The following is a 12,099-nucleotide window of genomic DNA, read 5'->3' on the forward strand; positions in this document are numbered from 1 at the left end:
GGTTAATACCAACAAGTTAACAGACACTGGCTCAATGTGGTGACTGGTAATCCAAGCTACTCAGGAGATGGAGATCAGAAGGATTTAGTTCAAGGACACTCTGGGCAAAAAAGTTAGAAGAACCCCATCTCAACAAAAATGCCTGTGATCTTAGGTACATGAGAGACTTAAACAGGAAAATTCTGGACCAGGCCACCTGGCAAAAATGTGAGGCCCTGGTAAAAAAATAACTAAAGCATTAAAGGAATGGGGGCATGGCTCAAAGGGTAAAGTGCACGGCTAGCAAACACAAACAAGATTCTCAATTCAAACCCCTCCAAATAAGAAAAATAGAAAGAGAGAGAGAGAGAGAGAGAGAGAGAAGAAGAGGAAGAAGAAGAAAAGAAGAAGAAGAAGAAGAAGAAGAAGAAGAAGAAGAAGAAGAAGAAGAAGAAGAAGAAGAAGAAGAAGAAGAAGAAGAAGAAAGTAAAAAAGAAAAACAAACCACAGTAAGTTTAAGGACAATATTGGGGTACATTGGCATTGCTTACTCATTATTCCTCTTACTTCTTTTTATGTTGAATTTTTTTCTGGAATATATCCTTTAAGACTTTTTTTTTTCATTTTTATTAGGATATATTCATTGTGGGGGAGTCATTGTGACAATTCCATATAGGCTTACATTGCACATTGGTTAGATCGCCCCTCCTCCCCACATCATAATCCCCTCCCCAACCACTTAAAGCAATTGCAAGAGGTGTCATCATTCTATTTCATGTGTGTATATGAAGCCCATCAATCATCTTTCCTCTGTTCCATCTCCTGCATTCACCCTACCCTTTCCCATAGGTACCCCTCCACACAATCTATTTTACAGTTCTGTCTTTTGTTATTAATTCCAAAGTCAGTCTTCAAAAGGGTTTCTAGCTGTGTCCCCACTGTGAGTGCACTTTACTTTGGTGGGTTTGACCCACTCCATTACTCTCCCTTACCCCTTCCCTCCCAACAGCTTTCAATACATATGGGTATATCCTCTACTTTCATACATGTAATGTATTTCAATATTGTTGACTGTCATTTCTTTTTCCTTTCCCTCTACCCCTGAATTCCACAGAGTAGTTCCACCACTACAAACATGTTCTACATATAATTTTTATATACTCATACTCATTTTTGTGTATATGTTTATGTTTTGGAACTATTGTCTACATATAAGAGAAAACATGTGGCTTTGACTTTCTGAACTTGGCTTACTTCACTTAACATAACACCCTCAAGTTCCATCCATGTACTTTCAAACCACATAGTTTCATTATTCTTTATGGCCCAATAAAACCCCATTGTGTGTGTATATATGTGTGTGTGCTTGCGTATGTGTATGTGTGTGTGTGCATTACGTTTTCTTAATCCATTCAACCCAGAGGGCATCTGGCCATCTGGGTTGTTTCCATAGCTTGGCTATTGTGAATAGCGCAGCCAAAAACATCAGTGTGTAAGTGTCTCTATTGTATCCTTAGTTAGGTTCCTTCAGATATGTTCCCAGGAGTGGTATCACTGGATCATATGGCAGTTCGGTTTTTAGCTTTTCAAGGAATCTCCCTTCTGCTTTCCATAATGGTTGTATTTCTACCAACAGTGTATAAGGGTTCTTTTTTCACAGCATCCTCAACAACATTTGTTGTTTTTGCTCTTGAATATAGCCATTCTAACAGGTTAAATGACATTTTAATGTAGTTTTAATTTGCATTTCTTTTATGGCCAGGGAAGTTGAACACTTCTTCATGTATATATTGGCCATTTGTACCCCTTCCTTTGAAAATTCCCTATTCAATTCTGTGACCAGTCTCTTAAGTCTAATGACTGTTTTTGTTTTGTTTTGTTTTGTTTGCTGTGCTGAAGCTTTTTAGTTTGCTGCAGTCCCATTTGTTTATTCTTTCTCTTCATTGAAGAGGCATTGAAGTTCTATTTAGTAAGTTCTTGTCAATGCCTACATGTTTCAGTGCATTCCCTACTACTTCCTGTGGTGTATTCTAAGTTTCAGATCTTATATTAAAGTTGTTGATCCATTTTGAGTTGATATTAGTACAGGGATCTGGTTTCAGGCTTCTACATACGAATATCCAGTTTTCCAAGCAACATTTATTGAAAAGTCTGTTTTTTTGCCATTGTGTGTTTTGAGCTCCCTTGTCAAAAATCTGTTAGCCGTAGCTGCATAGATTTATGTCTGAGTCTTCCAATCAGTTACATTGGTTTTCATGTCTGTTTTTGTCCCAATACTCTGCTGTTTTTATTGTTATGTCTCTATGGTATAGTCAGGTATTGTAATATTCCAACTTTGGACTTTTTGCTCAGAATTGCTTAGCCATTTGAAGCCTTTTGTATTTCCTTATGAATTTTAGGATTGATTTTTCTATTTCTGTGAGGAATGTCTTTGGAATTTTGATAAGGATTGCATTGAGTATATAGATTGCATTTGGTAGTACAGCTATTTTCACAATGTTGATTCTGTCAATCCATAAGCATGGGAGAACTTTCCATCTTCTGATGTCTTCTTTGATTTTTTTCTTCAGTGATTTACAGTTTTCATTGGAAAAGTTCTTTGGTTTCCTTCATTCAATTTTTTTCCTAGGTATTTGATTTTTTTCTTGAGGTTATTGTAAATGGAATTGTTTCATTGATATCTTTCATTAGTCTGTTGATGTATAGAAAGGCTACTTATTTTTGTATATTACTTTTGTATCCTACTACTTTGCCAAAAGTGTTTATGCTTTCAAAGAGTTTTTTTGATGGAGTTTTTATGGTCTTTTATGTATAGGATCATATCATCTGCAAATAGGGATAGTTTGGCTTCATCCTTTCCTGTATTAATCCCTTTTATTTCTTTTTCATGTCTTATTGCTCTGGCTAGGAATACCAAGACTACATTTAATAAGAGCAGAGAAAGTGTGCATCCTTGTCTTGATCTTAACTTTAACAGAAAAGTTTTCATTTAGTATAATATTGGCTATAACTTTGTCATATATAGCCTTTATTATGTTGAAGAAAATTCCTTCTATTCTTAGTTTTTTCTGTGCTTTTATTGCGAATGCATGCTGAATTTTGTCACAAGCTTTTTCTGCATCTATTGAGATGATTATGTGATTTTTGTATTTGCTTCTCTTTATATGCTGTATTACATTTATAGATTTGCATATGTTGAACCATTCTTGTATCCTTGGAATAAAACTGACTTGTTCATGGTAAATGATCTTTTTGATGTGTTGTTGAATTTGGTTTGCCAGTATTTTGTTAAGAATTTTTGTGTCTACATTCATTACAGATAGTGGTCTGCAATTCTCTTTTTTTTGTTGCATCTTTGTTTGGTTTTGGTATGAGTGTAATAACAGTTTCATAGAATAAGTGTGGCAGTGTTCCTTCCCTTTTTATTTCCTGGAAAATTTTGAGGAGTATTGGCATTAGCTCTTCTTTAAAGATCTGGCAGAATCAGCTGTGAATCCATCAGGTCCTGAGCTCTTCTTTGTTGGGAGAGTATTTATTACTGCTTTAATCTTATTGCTTTTCATAGATCTATTTAGGTGGTTGATATCATCTTGGTTCAAGTTTGGTTGGTTAAATGCATCTAGAAATTTATCCTTTTCTTCTAGATTTTCCAGTTTTCTTGAATATAAGTTTTCAAAGTTTTCCCTAATGAACTTCCAGATTTCATTAGTGTTTGTGCTTATGTCCCCCTTTTCATCTTTGATTTTTATTAAGTTGGATCTTTTACTTTCTCCATCTAGTCAGATTGGCTAAGCATTCATCCATATGATTAATCTTTTTGAAGAACCAACTTTTTGTTTCATTGATTCTTTGTACAGTTTTTTTTTGGTCTGCATCTCTTTGATCTCAGTCCTGAGCTTTATTATTTCTCCCCATCTGGTAGTTTGGGGTTTTGCTTAAGGTGCATGGTTAGGTTGTTTGAGTTTTTTTTTTTTTTTAATGTAGGCTCTCATAGGTATAAATTTTCCCTTTAGCACAGCCTTTGCTGTGCCCCACAGGTATTTGGAGGTATTTTCATTTTCATTAGAGTCTAGGAACTTTTTGATTTTCCCCCTGTTCCTTTGATGAGCACACAGCAGTGTGTTGTTCAGTCTCCATGTGTTTGAATATCTTCTGTAGTTTCTTTTGTTGTTGAGTTCTTGTTTTATTCCATTGTTACCTGAAATGGTACTGGGGGGTATTTCAATTTTCTTAAATCTACTAAGACTTTCTTTGTATCCTAAAATACGGTCTATTTTGGACTAAGGTCAATGAGTAGCATCTTGCGTACTGCATGGTTATTGGATGAAATACTCTGTAGTTGTCTATGCCCATTTGGCCTAAAGTGTCTACTAATTCTGATGCTTCTTTGCTGATTTTTTTTGTCTGGATGACCTGCTGCTGGTGACAGAGGTATTTTAAGTTCTCCCAGAATACTGTATTGGGATCTTTCTGTGCTTTTAAGACCATTAATAATTTTTTTTTTTTAGTGTAGCTGGGGGCACCAATATTTGGCACATATATGTTAGGAATTGTTACTTCCTCTTGGTGAATTGTTCCTTTTATTAATATGAAGTGACCTTCATTGCCTCTTCTGAGTGATTTTAGTCTAAAGCCTACTTTGTCAGATACAAGTATAGGTGCTCCTGCCTATTTGGGGGATCCATTTGCTTGGATAATCTTTTTTTACCCTTTCACTTTAAGACAAAGTTTTTTTTTTTTTTTTCTCCTCCCCAACTGAGTGAGATATGTTTCTTTGCAAGCAACAAATGTTTGGGTCTTGTTTTTTAATCCAGTTTGATGATTTCCTAGTTGTCTTACATGTTCTATTCATATTTTCTTAGCCTGTTTTCACAGTGTTTGACTATCTGATCTAATTTCTCTACTTCGCCTTCTGTTCCTGATTATGTTCAATTTGCTACACTATGTTAACCAAGCTTTTAATTGAGGTTTTTATTGGAATATTGAGCTGTTTATTTCAAATTGGTTATTTTTCAGGATTTCTATAGCTGTACTGATTTCTTCTTTCATATCCTACATGGTCTTCTTAATTTCATTCATCTGTTTGAATTCTCTTTGAGCTCGCTTAGTTGCCTAGTCATATCCTCTTTGAGTTCAGTCACTAGTCTATGTGCCCCCTCTTTGAGTTTATTAATCATTCTTACTATTATTTTTTGGAATTCAATATTTTATATTTCCTCTCTTTGCCATTGTTTAGATCCTTAGTGATAGAGTTGGCTTTTGAGGGAGAGCTGTTGCCCTATTGCTTTGTGTTTCTGTGTTGAGATTTATGCTTCTGGGGTCATTTTTTGTTGGAGGTTCTAATCCCCTGTGTTCCTTTAGTTAGGGCTTTGTGAAAAATTATACAGTACCAGATGATGGTTGACTTCTGGTAGGTTTTCTTGTCTCTAGATTGTGTGGGGAGGAGCATAGTGGTTCAGTAGTAAATCTTTCAACTTCTTGTTCTCAAGATGGTGGATTCTATCCCCTTTTCCACATAAGACAAGGAGGCTTAGCTGCTAATACTATCACAGTTGTTAAGCTACAACCTTGAAATTACAGAAAGGAAATTGGGGAGGAGGAAATTGGGGAGTGAAAATGAAAAACTGCTGTTGGAGTGTGCAGAAAAAGAAATTGCAAACAAACAGGTAAAAAGTATCTACATCACAGATTTAGCAACAAAACCCACAAATTTTACATAAAAATTGTGAATTTTCTATTGCTTTTCTGAGCAGTTGATCATCTTTCCTCTCTCTGTGTCTGGGTCTTTCAGTCCACAAGATGGCAGACTAATTGGATACCTGCCTCTGGAATGGTGCCTGATAATGGAGAGAGAGGGTGTTTGGAGATTGAAGTAAAATCTCTGGATTTTGTACTATCTACTTGTCAGTTTAAGCCCATACACGCTTGTAACTTTCCCATCTCAAGCTCCCTAGAACTTACAGACTGTAGTTATATACAAGTACAGGGTTATGTCCAGATGTCCTCCCTAGTGGAGGTCTCTGGTAGGGTTGGAAGTGGAGCTCACTGTTGGTAGTCCTTCCTGCTATTTCCTTGCTGCCAGCTCAGCAACTCCTTAGCCTACATTGTGCCATGTTCCTGGGACCTATGTGTGTTGCTGCCAGGTCCCAGTGAGTTTTCCCTTGTCATTGTATTTGCTTCACTGGCCTTCACTGCCCTGCCAATGGGCATATGGACTCCAGGGAGGGTCTTCATTCAAAGATACACCACTGCAGTGTGACTCCCTTCTGCTTACTGTGTCCCAATAGTATTCTCTGGTGAGGACATGTTCTGCATTGGCTTCCACTTGAGCTAGCACCTGGCACCCAGGCTCCCAGAAGGGTCTTTGTTCAAAGGCATGCCCACAGTGTGCCTCTGTTTCTGTTAACTGGATTCCAGCAGCTGACCTCAGCAGGTCACACATTGGGACAACCTTCTTCACATGTTCTTGTGGTGAAGATTTCAGCTTTCCCCTCTCTGCTGGAGGAGTTGGCACTTGGCTCTGTGGCATAGGGAGTGCAAACCTGCAAACCCTTTCTTCACATGTTCTGTTGTTTCACTCTTTTTATGTTGGACCAGAGCTCTGTTACTCTGTGGAACCTGGTACACATCTTCTAGGGCACTCAGTTTCTATCTTCGTTCAGGTTTGTGAGAGTTCTGGGGTTCAGGGCAGTCAGTTATCTGGTATCTTGAAAAGGCCTCTTTTTATGTTAAAGATTTATAAACATAATGATTGTCTCTCACTTCTCCCTTTCTTATTCCTCCCAGTTGAAGTAGAGTGACCTTTGACTGGGGAGAAGTGAGAACTGGAACATACATAGACCAACTCTTCTCTCTCTTCTCTTGTGAATGAACATCCTCAATGGTGCTTGTGTCCTTCTCAGTACTGGAGCACTCTCTCTGCCAAGGTAGGTTTAGCAATCTCACTTTGGAATTTAGTTCGGGGATGTCAACTTGCCTATAATGTGATAAATGATCCAATATAAAGCACACATTCAGAAAACTACATAGTACATGAAGAATATGTTGGATTTTGAAGTAAACACTCAAAGAACACTGCCCAGAGCTTCTCTGTCCTGTCCAATCTCAAATCCACTGCTATTCCAGCAGCCCTCATAAGTTAATGCAGCTTACAAAGTTGTACCTTTACTGTCTGACTTCTTGTGCAATGATTTTTTTTTTTTGGAATTTCCTCCCCGTTATTTTAGCTGTAGTTTATTTTCACTTAAAACATATTTTATAGAATATTACAAAATTATTTATCAACCTTATCCATTTTGCTATTGATGAATATTTCTTTGAGTAGCCAGTCAAGCAATTTTCTATTGTCCATAAGTCCATATGTAACCTAAGACCACTTTTTTCTGCACACAAAGTAGATAATTAGGTTCGTTGTTCAAAGAGCTTGCCCGTCATCGGGAGGATTTTTCCTGGCCAGTCTGTTTCAAGTCCATCTCTGAATAATTCTATATTGTAGCTACCATCCTTGTTCAGCGTGTACCCTACAAATTTTTGAATTCTTTCCAACAACATTTCTGAGACCTCACCAGAAGCATCATGAACATTCATATTTGTACCAACAATCTGCTCATGAAAAAAAATGTATGCTTTCTCTGCAGCTCTCTCATTTTCTTTCTGAGACCTCCCAAGAATCACCTCTAATGTTCTTATTTCTACCAAAAATCTCTGGAGTTTTCCAATATGTACCTCAAAACTCTTCCAACCACTACCCAGTATGCAGTTCCAAAGCCACTTTTATATTTTTTAGGTGTTTGCCAGAATGTCACTCCATCCAGTTCTTGGTATTCAAATCTGTAATAGTTTTATAGGGCTGCCATCATAAGACAATGGTTACTTAGTGGTATCAAAAAGTAGAAGTGGTTTTTTTTTCATTCACAATTCTAGTTATCTTTAAAGGCCCCATCTCCAAATACCATCTTACAACCTAGGACTTCATCATATGAACTTTGGGAAGAGCATTATTCAACCCATTGCCACCTATCCATGATCCAAGTTCAAAGTTTTTCTCCCTCTATCAGCTGATCATTAGAGACCCTCATTTGGCTGTGAATTGAGAAAGATTTTCTCATCCAAGGTTCAAAAAGGCTTTGGTTGGCGATTTAACTTTCTGTGAAGTTTAGCTACTATATTAAGACTTAGATTTAACCTTCAGATTTCTCCCACTCGCTCAATAAAGTTGATGAGAGCTTCTTTGTATGCAATCAAAAGTGTCCTATGGATTTCACAACTGGCCTTGAATTGCGGATTACTTGTCCACAGCTACTCTTTATCTGTTTTGTAGAGCAGCAATGGTGCTTAGCAATAGCCATTCAGCTTTAGCGCTTAATAGCTACTGTTCTCTTTAAATGTTTCAAAGCTGGATGCAGGTGCATTGCCTTGTCTCAGCCCACCCTTCCAACTTACTGCCAAGGAAAGTTACAATAGCATCAACACTTGTGCACAGGTGCTGTCTATGCATCGCCCACCACTATTGATGCGGTCTCCATTGCCAGCTGGGCAGCAAGTGATCTAGCCTCAAATTCCTGCTGGTCAGCTACTTTCTCAGATTGTTTCTAATACCAGCTGTCACATGTTGATTTCTCCAGAAGCAGGTGGTGAGATGGGACTTGATGTATACGATGCTTTGTAGGGACTAACACCTGTTAAGAAAAGGGAGCTGGACAGAGAAAGAAGCTGAACTGGGATAAAGTCCCAAACTGTCTCCAGTATCAAGCAAATACAGAAGACCAAAATGGCCAGGCCTTCATATCTCCACCTCACTGAGTGACCACGTATGAGCAGCTGCTCTGAGGAATGCATGGCCTTGGTCAATGTGCCACCTGTACTTGAGGTTGATTGACTGAGCTGGTAACTAGAGTCCGTTGGCTGACTGCGTTCATTACAGCTGTGCAGCAGTTCCCTTGAAAGAGACCTTGAGTTGGCTTGAATAAACTCTTGGTAAGGTACTATTCAAGAATTTTGCCCATTTCAAAAAATCATGTTGTATTGTTACATGAGTTCTCTGTCAGTTATACATGTTGCAAATATCTTTTCTCCATTCTGAGGCAGTTCTCCATTTTTGGACATTTAATGGGGTTTTAACTCGGATTTAGTACAAATTTTTTAGTCTTTCCTTTTTTAGAGATATTGTTTCTCCTATTTTGTTTAGAAAGTCATTATCTTAGCATCAAAGGTATGTACCCCTATGACCTATATTTTTGTTTTTCTGTAGTTTAAAACTCATGGTAATTAATATTTTAGATTTTTCTCTTTTTAAATGTTTTTCATTTTATTTTTGAATTATCATACATTAACAATACAAGGGGAGTTCATTGAGGTAATTTGCCGCCTTGATTGTATTTTCATTTCCTTCTTCCTCTTCCCTGACTTTCCAGGGTGTGTGTGTGTGTGTGTGTGTGTGTAGGACCATACTTCCATCCTGTTCAGAGGAGATAGTTTCAAAAAAATTCTTTTGTATATAGAGCTTCTTTTCTCCTAGCATGATTTACTAAACAGACTATGGATAATTTCTACAGGACTCTATTATGAAAACTTATTCAGAAAGGCTGGTTTTTGCTGTAGCAGCAAATATCCACAAATCTGAGGAGCTCAAACCCTACAAACTTCATTTCTTATTTGCAGTCCTTGGCTTTCCAGGGTGGGAGTAGGCTGTATAGTCCAGCCTTTCTCTGCAACATCGCTGGACTTAGCGGCAGAGGTGAGAGGAGGACGGCCTGCTCTTAAACCTAACATTACTCTTAAGTACTGATAACTTCTTTTCATCTTTCATTGGCCTAAGCTTGTACATGATCAGCCATTCAACAATTTTATGTGCGTATTATACTCATGCAAATGGCCAGAAAATTTTAGTGAATAATAATGAATTCTGTTACATACTTTTGCAACCAAAACAAAAAGAACTATCTACTTATAGGCCAATTTCTGGTCCTATTGTTTTCTCTTTAATCTTTGAACTTGTGTTACATTATCTTAACTCCTGGATCTTTGTGTGTCTCAATAATCAGCACAGTAATCCTACTTTGTTCTTCAAGAATGTCTTTTCTTTAAAAAACAAATCTTAAAAGGTAATATTTTTAGGAAATATTCTTTTGAAAGTTTCATAAGGGAGAGAATAAAGATTTGAGAGTCTATTGACTTTCATTTTCTGAGAGGAATTATTTTAATGTTTCTTCTATCTGGGAAAAACAATGTGACATCTATACCTATAAAATTACCACATTTAAAATGTGTATTATGTGTGAGTAAATAAACTCAACAGTATAGTAAGTACTGGGATTTACAATTAATATGGGTCTTATTCTTCTTGGAACAAAGACTGAAAGAAAAATTTTAATAGTATTTCAGATTTGTCACAATAACAGGATTTGGTGGTAGACTATACCAAACTATTTATTTGGTTCCAACAAAAAATCATTAAGCATGCGCTCAAAACACTTTGCTGGAATCAGAACTGAATTCTAAACTCTAGGAAACACCTAATACAAAATACAAAGTGTTAAATGCAGCAGATGCAATTCTAATAATAGAAAAGGGTTCTTGGTGTGGTGACTTAGGCCTGCAATCCCAGCTACTCAGAAGGTGGAAATCAGGAGGATTGCAGTTCTAGGCCAAGCTGGGCAAAAAGTTAATGACCTCATCCCAACAAAAACCTTGTAGTGGTGGTGTGTGTCTAGAATCTTAGATTCAGGGGAGCTAGATTCAGGGGAGCTATAAGTAGGAGGATCACAGTGTATGGCTGGCTCTAGGTAAAAAAGAATGAGAGCTTACCCAAACAATAATTAAAGCAAAAAGGTCTGTGGTTGTGACTCAAATGCTAGAGCACCTAACTAGCAAGCACTACGCTCTTAACTTCAAACCCCAGTACCACCACCAAAAAAATGAGGAAAATATTAGTTCCTGTTCATCAAATAAAGGAGTTGACTAGGAGGAATCAGGATGAACAAGGGACCCTGAAGCCAAACAAAGAAATGGTGGAAAGGCATTGCAAGCTTTGTACACAAATGAACACTCTTCAGGACTGATTTCCCATTGGTTCATTAAAACAGCTTTTTTCAGGAGTGTGGTATTGAAAGGCCTACCCCTTTAAATTGTAGAATTTATTCTTATTTCAGATGACAAATTCTAGGAAAGAGAAAAGTGTAACTGCTGCATTTATTGTAATTAGTATAACTTTATAAAAGGGTACATAATTACTCATTTAAAATTTTGTTCACTGAATTTTGAATTGCACACTCATAGAAAACCCATTATAAGTGAATTATGATTTAAAAAATTTTGCAGGTTTTTTTGCTTTTATTTATTTATTTTTTACTGTGAGAATTAATTATAAACCCTTTCATTACTAAAACACTAAGGGCAAGCTTTCTAAATATGTAAGTCAAAAATTCCAAGTTATATTTCCTTTATTAACTATAATGACTCTCTCTGAGCAAATAATAAAGTAGTAATATTAATATGATAAACCTTTGTGCAAAATAAATATAATAGTTGATTTATTTTCATTGTAGAGTAAAATTATTTCATTAAAAAGTCTGACAATTTTAAAGTCCTGACTTACAGATTGAATGATTGTTTAGGAAAACTCATAGTTTATTTTCACATGTAAAACACTTTGTCTATTTAAAAGTTGTCACTTTTTAATTTCAGTATTGTCTCAATAGATTCTATGAGTTTCTAAATATATATTGCATATTTAGAAAACTATACATTTATTTAAAAAATAATTTTAGACAATACAATCAATTTTTGCATTGGTCATATTGTTAAGAATTTAGGATTATATTTGAGGGATAAAGACTGAATCAAGCCTACATTTACAGATTCAGTTCCCACACACAATAATAGGAATTCTTCAGCCAAACTTGTCTAAGCTATCCTGGCAAAATATTTTACCAATGTTTGCCCTTAGTTTTAATAGCAACTAATAAGTGGCTGTAGAAAATTCTATAAAAGCCTTATCCTTATTAGCAGGCAGAATCCAAAATAAAATATATTGCCTAGTGTTCAGTACATTCATTTTCATACAGAAACAAAATTCATTATTAGTATTGCAAAATCTCAGGAAAGTTAGAATCAGGGAAT

The 12,099-nt window shown here is 36.4% G+C and overlaps 1 long non-coding RNA gene across 5 annotated transcripts in view; it reads left to right on the plus strand.

Annotated features, from left to right (window-relative positions):
• The first annotated feature begins 287 nt into the window (after positions 1-287).
• The window catches only part of LOC141424901 (uncharacterized), a 68,028-nt gene continuing 56,216 nt past the window's right edge, over positions 288-12,099 (plus strand). For 3 of the 5 annotated variants that reach the window (XR_012449841.1, XR_012449842.1, XR_012449843.1), the window contains exons 1-2: positions 288-488; positions 6,766-6,905. This is a non-coding gene — a long non-coding RNA (uncharacterized lncRNA). The remainder of the gene's footprint in view (positions 489-6,765; positions 6,906-12,099) is intronic. The other 2 variants (XR_012449844.1, XR_012449840.1) reach the window with 2 other exon arrangements.

The sequence above is a fragment of the Castor canadensis genome, chromosome 7 (assembly GCF_047511655.1).
Source record: "Castor canadensis chromosome 7, mCasCan1.hap1v2, whole genome shotgun sequence".
Lineage (NCBI taxonomy): Eukaryota > Metazoa > Chordata > Mammalia > Rodentia > Castoridae > Castor > Castor canadensis.